The sequence below is a fragment of the Schistocerca cancellata genome, chromosome 1, assembly GCF_023864275.1.
Source record: "Schistocerca cancellata isolate TAMUIC-IGC-003103 chromosome 1, iqSchCanc2.1, whole genome shotgun sequence".
Lineage (NCBI taxonomy): Eukaryota > Metazoa > Arthropoda > Insecta > Orthoptera > Acrididae > Schistocerca > Schistocerca cancellata.
In genome coordinates, this window is record NC_064626.1 from 52,365,602 (window position 1) to 52,380,701 (window position 15,100).

A 15,100-nucleotide genomic window follows, 5' to 3' on the forward strand; every position below is an offset into this window, starting at 1 on the left:
TTTAATCTGCCTGGAAGTTTCATATCAACACACACTCCGTTGCAGAGTGAGAATCCCTTTCTGGACTCTGAGTGACCTTTTGAGTGGGAATGCTGATGCTTGCAGTGGTGCTTTAGATTAACCCCCTCCCCTCCCTTCCCCCCAAATGAGCGCAATGATATAAATTAAATGGGAAAATTTTCTTAATTTTAGCTGCTTTTCTTTGGCTGACGAGACGAGATTAACTCAATGTAAACTATTCTAGTTGGATTATTTCGTGGAGGAAGTTAATAATTTTGGTATGATTTCATAGTGATTTCAACTGACGTAACATTCCCGCCATTAGTGCCCATCCCGTATTTAGTACTGATCATGGAATCATCATTATTACTGTTATATTCCATCTAAGTTCAAGTAAACTCAAAGCTTAATTGTATTGAAATCTTCATGACAAATTTTCTTCCGTGTTTCGATCATACTCCTTCTCTCCTTTCTGTCTACCAGTGTCAGAACTGTGTCCATGTGAATAGGCTTCACAGTGTGCCTTCGTTTTGCTATCGAAATTACTGAGAGAACATTACGTGGATTAACGTAAATTAACGAACGAGAGTTAACCAGTTCCAAATTTGTCTAACATTGCCTTCATATATGTTTGTGACCAGCTAAGAATTAACATTCTTACCAGTCGTAGATAGCCGAGTTCGAAACTTTTGTTATATTGCTTACTATTCAGTATAGTTTGTGAAACACACCGTATTTTGCATTAACCGCATGCGCGTGAGCGTGAAGTGGCGTACTCGTTGGATTCATAAGAGTAATGTTCACATTCCACCCCCTGTCCCACCAATAAATCACGCGTGACGATAGCTATGTTCATAAAGACGCCATATTTAAAGACTGTTGCTTACATTGGTACCCCCTGTGGACACAAATGTCGAGACAAATTGTCAATTTAGTGTTTTCTTGCTTGAGTTTAAAAAAAAAATCTGAATCTCTGTTAAGGTAAAAATTTTTCCATTTTTACACCCCGTCAGCAAATATAGAGAAAATAATATTCCCGATAATTGCCATTCTTAACACTACTACTGAAAGTTTTATGAAAATTAAGTGATCAAAGTTAGCTTCCGATGAAATGCAATCCACGACAAATGTTTCTGGCACCCATACCGTATGTATAGTCATATAGTCACTCGCCATTCTAGCGTTATCCGTTGCAGTTTAAATTTATTTCCACGTCAAACCTGTAGAAACTTTATAGTGACCCATACACTAAACAGATTATCGAACTTGTTCAACAAAATAAAGTCGAGTTGTCAACTATGGCACCAAATGCACCGTAATTTTATGAGCACGCCTGTCAATGAGCAAACATTCAGTGTTCTTAGAAAAAGGAAGCAACAGGCGGAAATCTTTCATGTTCTCTTGTGACTAAGGCGTCTGTTATTGTTAAATGACATTGCTGCTTAACAGAGGGAAGACACAACACAGCGAATTGCAGTCGCATTCAGCGAACTGGAGTCAACGTTTCGGGGGGAAGGGAGGTTTCCGAATTCTACAAAGGTCTGCAAATGGGAATCAATGGATAATAGTCTGCACTGACTACCCCACCGATTTTGCTGTCATAAAAGCTCTGCCGAATGCCGAAGCTCCAGAATTTGCAGTGTTCGTTGCAGAAGACGTCATTCTGTAGCACATAGCACAACGTGTGATGCTCTTTACTCGTGGAAATGTTTTACAAACGAGTCTCGTATCAGAGGTGAGGTCACGTTGCTACATCACCTGCACAACGACAGTAGTATACCGTCCACAGATGAGGGGCATCACCCAAGACTTTAATAAGACGTTGACAGATATGACAGTAACGTACTGTTGACGTCGAACGTGAGACTGAGATACAGCAACAGTCGTTGTGACATTTGCTTGCAACACAAATGAAAGAAGGCATCACAGGCAACACACTGTTCTTTCTGCGTTACAGTCATGAGAAAGAAACGACTTTGGTTACACCTGTTTCCTGTTTCAGCTGCACTGTACTCTGGATGATTGCATGAAACATCCCATTACCAGTACTGAAGAACCAAGACAGGTACCCACATGTGGATCATTTACATGCCGCAGAAACACCCAGAGTGCTATAGCGCCAAGCACCAGCAGTGAGATACAGTTTGGGATAGTTGGTTTCGACACTGTCGGAAATGCTACTAAAACGCTACTTTTGATCATACACCTCTCCAGGGGACACCGCCTTATCATAGCACTGACTTTGTAGGTGGAGAGGTTCGCTTGTTCATGTGAAGCTGAGGGTTATGCCAGCGGTAGGGTACCTACTAACAGGTATCAGCAGATGAACCAGACAAATTGTGTTCCATTACACACCATCACTTTCCGCATTCCTTATCATCATCCTTTTGCCTAAAAACCTAGGACCCAACAGCAAAGCAGATGGAAGAGGAACATCTCACACCTATGGTTCTCAATGACCATTTCGGCAGTAGAGGTCATGTGAGATGAACTGACTGTACAGGCGCCGCTCTACTGCCCCGAAGCTCGCGGCAGTTGGTTGCAATTCTGGTGTCTGAAACCACATGTCTCATACACATGCGCCGTGATTAATGGTTCCAGAATCAAAGAGAGTCGGGTACTTCTTCGTAAGTTGTGAGCCACCGTAAACATAGTCACGCGAATGGCAAATTATTTTGTCACCTTTAAGGTAAGGGGTGATGGGACAGGGACGGAGGTAGCAGGCTTGAGTGAGGCTGGAAGCTACTAGTCAGGATTTGAACAGCGGTGAAAGATGTGTGATGGTCGCCGTCCTGCGAACCAAGTGGAATACTTAGGCATCCAGACCTGGATCTGCAACTGAGCGGTCCAGTTTTGGATAACTGCCGTCCACCCTGAATGGGGAAATAACCTAGAAAAGGTGACTAAACATCGATAGTTACACTTCTACCTGACTGGAAATCCGCTGAGATTGTCACTGTAATAGGGGATTACAAGGATAAGGGAAACGATGTGGAAGGCTTAGACCCCTCCAACTAACATAATTTATCCCTTTGACAGCAACATTTATTTCGTAAAGTAACAGCAGGTCCCATTTAAGAAGAAAAAAAGAAAAAAAAAGATTAGGAAATTTCGAGTTAATTTTCCATGTTAAGCGTACACACTCGAAAAGCGGTCAAAATAGTGAATAACGCAGTGACCCGTTTAATGGCCTCAAACAAGTTGAAGTATTTGCGCTAGCAGAATAGGAATGCGGATAACACGAGTCCGGAAACAATTTATTGGGCTCACCAAAACGAAACAGTAATACAGTCTCCAAAAGAACAACAATCTCGATCCCACGAGGAGAGATCACTATGGAACAATTCTACAATGTCAAGAGGTTCGTCGACTGTACCAAGTCCATCCGCAAGAGATCGGCCACCTAGCAGAGGCCTCTGGCCGAGGCTACCGGGATGGCAGCACTCTACACTTCCAAGTGGTGCGTCGAACTACCTTTTCCGGCAGTGCGCTACCCTCTAAAGCCCGTTTGGCGGATGTATCTGCCGCATCTACACTCCTGGAAATTGAAATAAGAACACCGTGAATTCATTGTCCCAGGAAGGGGAAACTTTATTGACACATTCCTGGGGTCAGAAACATCACATGATCACACTGACAGAACCACAGGCACATAGACACAGGCAACAGAGCATGCACAATGTCGGAACTAGTACAGTGTATATCCACCTTTCGCAGCAATGCAGGCTGCTATTCTCCCATGGAGACGATCGTAGAAATGCTGGATGTAGTCCTGTCGAACGGCTTGCCATGCCATTTCCACCTGGCGCCTCAGTTGGACCAGCGTTCGTGCTGGACGTGCAGACCGCGTGAGACGACGCTTCATCCAGTCCCAAACATGCTCAATGGGGGACAGATCCGGAGATCTTGCTGGCCAGGGTAGTTGACTTACACCTTCTAGAGCACGTTGGGTGGCACGGGATACATGCGGACGTGCATTGTCCTGTTGGAACAGCAAGTTCCCTTGCCGGTCTAGGAATGGTAGAACGATGGGTTCGATGACGGTTTGGATGTACCGTGTACTATTCAGTGTCCCCTCGACGATCACCAGAAGTGTACGGCCAGTGTAGGAGATCGCTCCCCACACCATGATGCCGGGTGTTGGCCCTGTGTGCCTCGGTCGTATGCAGTCCTGATTGTGGCGCTCACCTGCACGGCGCCAAACACGCATACGACCATCATTGGCACCAAGGCAGAAGCGACTCTCATCGCTGAAGACGACACGTCTCCATTCGTCCCTCCATTCACGCCTGTCGCGACACCACTGGAGGCGGGCTGCACGATGTTGGGGCGTGAGCGGAAGACGGCCTAACGGTGTGCGGGACCGTAGCCCAGCTTCATGGAGACGATTGCGAATGGTCCTCGCCGATACCCTAGGAGCAACAGTGTCCCTAATTTGCTGGGAAGTGGCGGTGCGGTCCCCTACGGCACTGCGTAGGATCCTACGGTCTTGGCGTGCATCCGTGCGTCGCTGCGGTCCGGTCCCAGGTCGACGGGCACGTGCACCTTCCGTCGACCACTGGCGACAACATCGATGTACTGTGGAGACCTCACGCCCCACGTGTTGGGCAAATTTGGCGGTACGTCCACCCGGCCTCCCGCATGCCCACTATACGCCCTCGCTCAAAGTCCGTCAACTGCACATACGGTTCACGTCCACGCTGTCGCGGCATGCTACCAGTGTTAAAGACTGCGATGGAGCTCCGTATGCCACGGCAAACTGGCTGACACTGACGGCGGCGGTGCAGAAATGCTGCGCAGCTAGCGCCATTCGACGGCCAACACCGCGGTTCCTGGTGTGTCCGCTGTGCCGTGCGTGTGATCATTGCTTGTACAGCCCTCTCGCAGTGTCCGGAGCAAGTATGGTGGGTCTGACACACCGGTGTCAATGTGTTCTTTTTTCCATTTCCAGGAGTGTATTTGCGATCACGTGCCTGGCGTATCAAAGTAGATCCTGGGCTAGCTGCGACCTCCGGTGAAGGTGTTCTACAGGCTCCGCGAACGGGTAGCGGTTACTGGCTGCCGTTGGTGGAGACCTGATGTTGTGTTGTGGCTGCCGGTAAATATTTGTGTGACAATATAGACGACGTGGGTATTCCTGGTGAATATACGCCCTGTTACCGCAGGCATCCCGTGTTGGTTGGACGTGAAGTAGGATGCCGATGCAGTAGGCGCTACGATGTATGAAGTGGGCGGCCACAGCACAAGCTGCAAGAAGATCAGACTTTAACAATATTGGCGTTTAAAAAATTTAAATTCAAAAATTAAATAAACGACCAAACAATTAAATCTTAGCTCTAGGTAAATTCCTGTGAGCGAACACAAAACCAAGACATCAGTCAGACCCCCTAAAGGTGAATATTAACCAGCTAACAAGACATAATTGTTCATCTTTACCGTTCACCTCAAGAGTTTACAACAAATAATTGTTTAGAATGAAATTTAGAACAAGATTACAGTATGTATTAAACAGAACAATAACGTTAAAGGGAAAATACCCCATGGAAAGGCAATTAAGCGGAAAAAGGTCTGTCGACGAACAGGAAAACTTCATTTACACTGCAAGTCAATTTAAATAAGGTACACAACTTAAGCACAGAAAGTCAGGACAAACGACTGCGAACGAACAGGACGCCGCACTAGGAAATGCTCTACTGCTGTCCACACAGTCAGTCCAAGGCAGGAAGAGGCCGCCGACATGGAATGTGCTCCTAGTAATTTAGATGGTGCTGTTCACAAACACTGAACGAAGATGTCTCTCTGAGTTACACTACAACAGAAATATATTGTTTAACCTTTACTGCAGTTACAGAACCTTTCCAATAAGGTCAGGCGCCTGAGGAAATAAGCCTCGCTAAAAATGTAAGGTGTAAGGGAGAACTACTCAAAGGGAGCTGTAAACTCTTCCAGGAGGCAATATAAATAACAACTCGCTAACGTGTTACCATTAACTGGAGGTCGTAACACAGGAAACTTAAAGGGCTGGATAGCAATAATATCAGGGAGTACATCAGCTCCTAAAACATAGTGAAATCAAATAATAAACTTCAGAAACAGTTCTCACATAAAGCAATGTAAAAACAAACGCGAAATGGTAAGAAATTGGGTAACCCATAGGCCCCTGATATAATTATACGTGGAAGCTCGACATGTTACCTAGTAATACGAATCGCCATAACAACATTAACCATGACAAATTTTTAGAGAGGACCCCGGCCAGAAAATTAACATAAGTCACTTAAAAATACACAGAGCAGACGGGTAAACGAATTTGTTGTAGAATCACACAGAGTCAAGTAACAAAGGCGAGTCTGACGACTCAGTGGACATAAACACGAACATTTGCTCAGTGGCTAGCGGAGGGGGAAATCGGTGCAACCAGTTAAGCACACCATAGGCCAACCAGACCTGTTGCCTTCTACCCAGTCCTGGCCAAGAAGAGTGTGAAACGTCCCCTTAGAAAAATTAATGAATTACTGTGCTGATAAACCCCTTACGTTATTTGATTTTCAAACAGCTGAGCAGAACTGAACGTACTCAGACATTTCGCTCTTTACTTATTCTGATCAACACTAAACAGACACACAATTTTTTAGCGCAACACAATCTCATTTTCAATAATCTCTATAAATGAATGGCCCTGACTAACAATAACCTATACCTTTCATGAATCACTTAACTCAATAAATCTTCGTTACTCGAACTATTGCAATACAGTGAGCGCCAATACTCCCAGTTAAATAAAAGATTCTAACTACTGAAGGCACTAACTACTGATAGGCACACTTAGCAAATGAAAGATGTTGATAGAGAACAAACAATGTATTTACCTTAATAGTGTTCAAGAGTTCAAGATGGCCGAGTTTTGAGAGCGGGTGATCTGGACGTGTGTCCATCAGAGACACACGTCCAGATCACCCGCTCTCAAAACTCGGCCATCTCTCTCCCCACATCCACCATTGCTGGCGGCTCACCTCCAACTGCGCAACGCTACAATAGCGAATATTACAACAATGCCAACCAGCCACAGACTGCACACAGCACGGCCAGTGATTTTGATACAGAGCGCTACGTGGCGTTACCAATATAAAAACCTAAACAGCCTACTTACAAGAGTAGGACGACCCAGAAAAGACGTCGTGCCGATCCGCACCGCATATCCATTGTTCGAAGCACTGCCGCTGACCCCAGCTCTACACTGCACGAAAACTACACGTGAACTGCCTGCACTGTGCTGTTCCAAGACCTCCCACGGCGCCGCTCTAAGGCCGCTTTTGAAGCCTAGCCGTAGCAGCGATAACTGCACAAGGAAGTGATATGTGCCATCTGGTGAAACGTCAGCTAGAAGCTATCGATAGTGGGAAGGTGAAATGAACCGCCATGGCTAAGTCACTCCCAATTTGGGAACGGAAACCAACACAGTGTGTCAGGACTCTTCTGGAGTTAAATGGTAATAGACCAGAAAGAAGAATAGCGCTCATCGCCCATGAGCTATCTAGATTAATATTTATAGATGTTGCTGTCGTAAGTGAAACCAGACTGTCAGGTGAACGGCACATCAATGTGGTTAGCGCGGGGAACCTCAGCTTCTCAAAATAAAGGATACAGCAGAATCACTTACCCGTGATGTAGAACTAGCAGTAAACACAAAGTAGTGAAACACCATCGGTTAATCCATTTTCCTGTCAAAGAAAGGTTTACGACCTCTCGAATTCTGATCGAATTTTTCATCCTCGTCTCTGCCCATCCTCAAACTTTAGACCGTGAGGCTGATTGTGCTGTCCAGTACACCAGTCGGCAAAGATGTAGTGCGAAGATCTATAGTATTCGCTGGATCAAGCACGCCTATCACAAGAGAGGCCAGAGACACATCCACAAGGAACGCGCCACCAGTGCCCTCTCGACTGCAAGTATTTAGATCGCCGCCGCTGGCCGGAGGGTCTCCGAGTCAGTTACTAGCTGAGTCTCCGTCTCAGTTACTAGCACAGCCGCTCAGTCACAAGCTCAGTAACTGACGCACCATTCACACTTCAGTTTGGGTCTGTCATTCATCGCTTAGCGTGACTTTTATTTCACCAGCAGTGAGGCTAACGTGGACTAATACTGAAGAGCTTGTACTACAACACACTGACGCTGTTAAAGATAAGTACGAGGTGCATTCAAGTTCTAAGGCCTCCGATTTTTTTTTCTAATTAACTACTCACCCGAAATCGATGAAACTGGCGTTACTTCTCGACGTAATCGCCCTGCAGACGTACACATTTTTCACAACGCTGACGCCATGATTCCATGGCAGCGGCGCAGGGTTCTTTAGGAGGCTATTTTGACCACTGGAAAATCGCTGAGGCAATAGCAGCACGGCTGGTGAATGTGCGGCCACGGAGAGTGTCTTTCATAGTTGGAATAAGCCAAAAGTCACTAGGAGCCAGGTCAGGTGATTAGGGAGCATGAGGAATGACTTCAAAGTTGTTATCACGAAGAAACTGTAGCGTAACGTTAGCTCGATGTGCGGGTGCGTTGACTTGGTGAAACAGCCCACGCGCAGCCCTTCCCGGACGTTTTTGATGCAGTGCAGGAAGGAATTTGTTTTTCAAAACATTTTCCTAGGATGCACCTGTTACCGTAGTGCCCTTTGGAACGCAATGGGTAAGGATTACGCCATCGCAGTCCCAGATCATGGACACCATCGTGTTTTCAGCACTGGCAGTTACCCGAAATTTTTTTGGTGGCGGTGAATCAGTGTGCTTCGATTGAGCTGACTGGTGCTTTGTTTCTGGATTGAAAAATGGCATCCACGTCTCATCCATTGTCACAACCAACGAAAAGAAAGTACCATTCATGCTGATGTTGCGCGTCAACATTGCTTGGCCACATGCCACACGGGCAATAATGTGGTCGTCCATCACCATTCGAGGCACCCACCTGGATGACACTTTTCGCATTTTCAGGTCGTCATGCAGGATTGCGTGCACAGAACCCACAGAAATGCCAACTCTGGAGGCGATCTGTTCAACAATCTTTCGGCGATCCCCCAAAACAATTCTCTCCAGTTTCCGGATCGTGTCGTCAGACCGGCTTGTCCGAGCCCGAGGTTGTTTCGGTTTGTTGTCACACGACGTTCTGCCTTCATTAAACTGTCGCACCCACGAATGCACTTTTGACACATCCATAACTCCATCACCACATGTCTCCTTCATCTGTCGATGAATTTCAATTGGTTTCACACCACGCAAATTCAGAAAACGAATGACTGCACGCAGTTCAAGTAAGGAAAACGTCGCCATTTTAAGTATTTGAAACAGTTCTCATTCTCGCCGCTGGCGGTAAAATTCCATCTGCCGTACGGTGCTGCCATCTCTGGGACGTATTGACAATGAACGCGGCCTCATTTTAAAACAATGCGCATGTTTCTATCTCATTCCAGTCCGGAGAAAAAAAATCCGAGGCCTTAGATCTTGAATGCACCTCGTAGCTTCCTGTGTATGTAAATAAAGAACCCTGTTAATACACGAATGCTGTAGTGTTGTAGAAACAGGGTACTGGCCAGCATCCTCTCCCTTGATTCCTGCAGTACAAGACTCAACACAAAGAATCATTTCTACCATTCAACTGAGCAATATTCTTTTCAAGATACCTATATAGGATAATTCCTCGTAACTGGGCGCCTTTAGTTCTAGACTTGGAAGAGAGAATCGCTTTTGGGGTAATATAGTGGGTAATCAACATTTTGGAAACTGTAATGCAAATGGTTTGCTACTTCTAGGTCTCTTGATGAACACTAGCGTTTCGCCACTAACACGCAGTTCCACTTACCAAATGATTACAAGACCATATACACTCCTGGAAATTGAAATAAGAACACCGTGAATTCATTGTCCCAGGAAGGGGAAACTTTATTGACACATTCCTGGGGTCAGATACATCACATGATCACACTGACAGAACCACAGGCACATAGACACAGGCAACAGAGCATGCACAATGTCGGCACTAGTACAGTGTATATCCACCTTTCGCAGCAATGCAGGCTGCTATTCTCCCATGGAGACGATCGTAGAGATGTTGGATGTAGTCCTGTGGAACGGCTTGCCATGCCATTTCCACCTGGCGCCTCAGTTGGACCAGCGTTCGTGCTGGACGTGCAGACCGCGTGAGACGACGCTTCATCCAGTCCCAAACATGCTCAATGGGGGACAGATCCGGAGATCTTGCTGGCCAGGGTAGTTGACTTACACCTTCTAGAGCACGTTGGGTGGCACGGGATACATGCGGACGTGCATTGTCCTGTTGGAACAGCAAGTTCCCTTGCCGGTCTAGGAATGGTAGAACGATGGGTTCGATGACGGTTTGGATGTACCGTGCACTATTCAGTGTCCCCTCGACGATCACCAGTGGTGTACGGCCAGTGTAGGAGATCGCTCCCCACACCATGATGCCGGGTGTTGGCCCTGTGTGCCTCGGTCGTATGCAGTCCTGATTGTGGCGCTCACCTGCACGGCGCCAAACACGCATACGACCATCATTGGCACCAAGGCAGAAGCGACTCTCATCGCTGAAGACGACACGTCTCCATTCGTCCCTCCATTCACGCCTGTCGCGACACCACTGGAGGCGGGCTGCACGATGTTGGGGCGTGAGCGGAAGACGGCCTAACGTTGTGCGGGACCGTAGCCCAGCCTCATGGAGACGGTTGCGAATGGTCCTCGCCGATACCCCAGGAGCAACAGTGTCCCTAATTTGCTGGGAAGTGGCGGTGCGGTCCCCTGCGGCACTGCGTAGGATCCTACGGTCTTGGCGTGCATCCGTGCGTCGCTGCGGTCCGGTCCCAGGTCGACGGGCGCGTGCACCTTCCGCCGACCACTGGCGACAACATCGATGTACTGTGGAGACCTCACGTCCCACGTGTTGAGCAATTCGGTGGTACGTCCACCCAGCCTCCCGCATGCCCACTATACGCCCTCGCTCAAAGTCCGTCAACTGCACATACGGTTCACGTCCACGCTGTCGCGGCATGCTACCAGTGTTAAAGACTGCGATGGAGCTCCGTATGCCACAGCAAACTGGCTGACACTGACGGCGGCGGTGCACAAACGCTGCGCAGCTAGCGCCATATGACGGCCAACACCGTGGTTCCTGGTGTGTCCGCTGTGCCGTGCGTGTGATCATTGCTTGTACAGCCCTCTCGCAGTGTCCGGAGCAAGTATGGTGGGTCTGACACACCGGTGTCAATGTGTTCTTTTTTCCATTTCCAGGAGTGTAGATACATTCATACTCCAAACACTGGCATCTCATTAACTATGGAATCACTCGGCAATGTGACAAGAAAGAAGTCCAGATCGCAACAACAGCTCAAAACGTTGGTAATTGCTGGACTGATCACAGGCTGCTGACTGGCTATTTGAAGATCGTCGTACACCGTAAAACGCGATCCTATTTCTTAAATAATTCCAGAGGTCTGTAGACCGAAACTGTTCGCCCTCTCTAGCCAGACATACTTGATGACCGACATGGCAGTGCCCCAGTTAACACAAAAAATGTTACACAGGAATAGTCCACTCTGAAGAAACACCGTCAAGAAAACTGCAGATGAGGTTATTGGTTTTAATACAAGAAGAAAAATGACAGGTTAAATGACAACAATGAAGTGATTAAGAACTTCATAAGTTTCAAGAGGGATGCTTACCTATCTTTTGCTCGAGAGCCATCATCCAAGCGAAATAAAGCACACTTTCAAGAGCTCAAACAGAAATGCCGTACTGATATATGAACAATCAAGAACAACTGGTGGCAACATAAAGCCAAGGAACTCCATAGTAGTCAGAGGACATGACGTGCGGAGCTTTTATCCTGGAATAAAGGAAATAAATGGGCCTGTTCGTTCCTCATCAGCACCCCTTAATGTCGATGGCAGCACAACCACACTCAGGACATCTTGAACCGCTGAGAAGCGCATTTCTGATCACTCCTAATCCGTAGTTCTGCAGATGCCGACGCTCTTCTCGAACATGTCCCACAACACACAACACAACATAGTATGGCAGTACCACCGACATTTCAAGAATGCAGCAAGGCTGAACAGGATCGCCCTCGAGATCATTCCGAGTAATGGCTTGCCTCCAAAAACCAGTCTGTTCTAGTTTCTTCTACTGTGGGAAACCTGTAAGGTACCAGCTGATATGAAGAACTCCATAACTGCCATCATCTTTAAAAAGGCGACTGAAGAATATGTGCTAACTACGGTGGCGTAACATTGTGCTCCATGGATGATAAAAATTTTACTAGAATTCTGTTAATCACCTCCAAATTCATTCTGAGAGTGTACTTCATTTCGCCCACCTAGAGAAACTATTGATATGATCTTCTGTGCACGGAAACTGTAGGAAGAATTTGTGGAGCAAAAGAAGGCTTCACTGTTTGCAATTTATGACGTAGTAAAAGCCTTTTATATAGTGTCCATAGAAGGTCTTAAAGTGTTTTAGGTACCCTAAACATTTTGTTAAACCGATTCAGGCATTCCATGACGACATGCCTGGACAAGTGGTATCCCGAATGAAAGAATTGTCAAATTTCCTATTACTAATGGACTGAAACAAGGATGTATTGTCGCACCAACATTGTTTGCTCTGTACCTAGCAACCACACTTTATTACACGTTGTCTGTAAACAGTGCAGGAGTAGAACTCAAATACAGATTTCATGATAGGCTATTTACTCAGTCCAGACTGAACTCTAAAAGGTTCACAAGTTTCACCCAGGTAAATGAACTATAGTAGGCTGGCGACAATGCTTCTCTAGCTCACACAACCGCGAGGCTGTAGCGGTCTGTAAACTGTTTCAGTACTGCATAGGAACGGTTTGGCCTGACTATCGACATTCAAGAAACAAGGGTACTAACACAGCCAGCTCCTGGAACTTCATTTCCAGGTCTCAGTATCTCTATTTCCAGCACTTCTGGAGGCATGTTGCGCATGTTACTTTTGGACATCTCGTACATCGGGTATTCATGAATAAAGAGCTGACACTATGGAACAGACTGATGGTGTATTGAGCAGTTGTTGTTTCTACTATGCTCTACCGCTGCGAAACTTGGACACCATATCACCGCTTCAACCAACAAAAGCTTTGATACGTCATGAACATAAAACGAGAGAACTTCGTATCAAACACTTTGCCAAAGATGTATAGTATAGATGCCAACACTGTTGGTCACCAACTCAGATGGACTGGGCACGTCCAGCGGATGGAAACAACAGACTATCTCGACAAATTTTATGTAGTGAAGTGAGCAGAGATAGGTGGTCCAGTGGTGATCATCTGAGGCACTGAAAGGACACACTAAAAAAAAAAATCTAAACAGCCTACAGATAGAACTTACCGCTTAAATCTATATTCTAGGTTAACAAATTTATTTGCTTGAGAAACGCGTTTCTTGCCATTGCAGGACTACATTTCATATCGTCTCTACGTCGGCCATTATGTGTTATTTTACTGCAAAAACAGTAAAACTCACCTACTACTTTTAAGTGTCTCGTTTTCTAATCAAATTCCCTCAGCATCACCTGATTTAATTCGGCTACATTTCGTCATAATTGTGCTTTTGTTGATGTTCATCTGATACCTATCTTTCAACACATTACCCATTCCGTTGAGTTGCTCTTCCAAGTCCTTGCTGCTTCTGACAGAATTGCTATGTCATCTGCAAAAATCAAATTTCAGTTTATAATGCCTCAACTTTAATTCATTCTCCAAATATTTCATTGGTGCCCTTTTCTGCCTGATCAATGTACAGACTGAATAACTTCGAGGATGAGCTACAACCCTGTCCGACCTCCTTCTCAATCACTGTTTTATTTTCGCACCCCTGGACTCTTATAACTGCGAAACTGTATAGCTAATCGTAACTCGATGTTGGCAGTTTATTTGAGCTTCACAATTTGATTAGCAAAACGTTGCAGCGGCAGATTTAGCGAGATATTTATGAACTGACTCGTTGTGACAGAGGTCATATACCACTGTTTCAATATGAGGTTGCAGACTGACCATGAATATTTATCCTGTGTAGTAGGTATTTGGGAAATTCAGAGTTAAAGTTTGAATGACGGTCACTTCATCAGCATCTGGCTTGGGTAGGAGTAATGATCAAGTGAATATAGAAACATGCCTTTGTCGGCGAGAATTCTGGGTAGAGGTTGGTTAGTATTTGATGTGGCCGAGAACCTCAGCACTTGAGGCAGTGTTTGTGGGCATTAGATGATTTTGGTGGTCATGGTCATGGGTTGAATACAGGGAAATAGTTCGGGACTACGAATAGTTTCATAAAAGTGAGCCATGGACTTTGAATGTAGTTGGGGACTTGGTTGTTTCGCATAGCTTTCAGTGATAGCTCATATTGTGACGTATGTCGTTATTTATTTCCTTTTGGCAACTGTGAGCATTAATCTTTGCTACAGTTTTATTGTTTAAAACTGTGTAACGAATTTATGAGCTACAGGTAGCAAAAGTTTTAATGAATAATGAACTTTAGAAAGCCGGCCAAAGTGGCCGAGCGGTTCTAGGCGCTTCAGTTTGGAACCACGTGACCGCTACGGTCGCAGGTTCGAATCCTGCCTCGGGAATGGCTGTGTATGTGATGTCCTCAGGTTAGTTAGGTAGTTCTAAGTTCTGGGGGACTGATGACCTCAGAAGTTAAGTCCCATAGTGCTCAGAGTCATTTGAACCATTTTTTGAACTTTAGATTTCGCTGTGAATATTGTCTCGCTGAAACCACAATCAAATCAAATCCTAAGGCGGGGTGTCATAAGAGAAGTACTGCGCGTGTAACTGCGACGAACAACCAGGACAGAACTCTTTTCTGAAAGTCTTTTCTGAAAGTATTTGTAAGTGATGTTGTGTGTATAGAAGTGAAACAGGTACGATAAACAGTTTAGACAAGAAGAGAAAAGAAGCTTTTGAAATGTGGTGCTATAGAAGAATGCTGAAGATTAGACAGGTAGATCACATAACAGATGAGGAGGTACTGAACAGAAGTGTGGCACAACCTGCCAAGTGTGGGAGGTAAAAA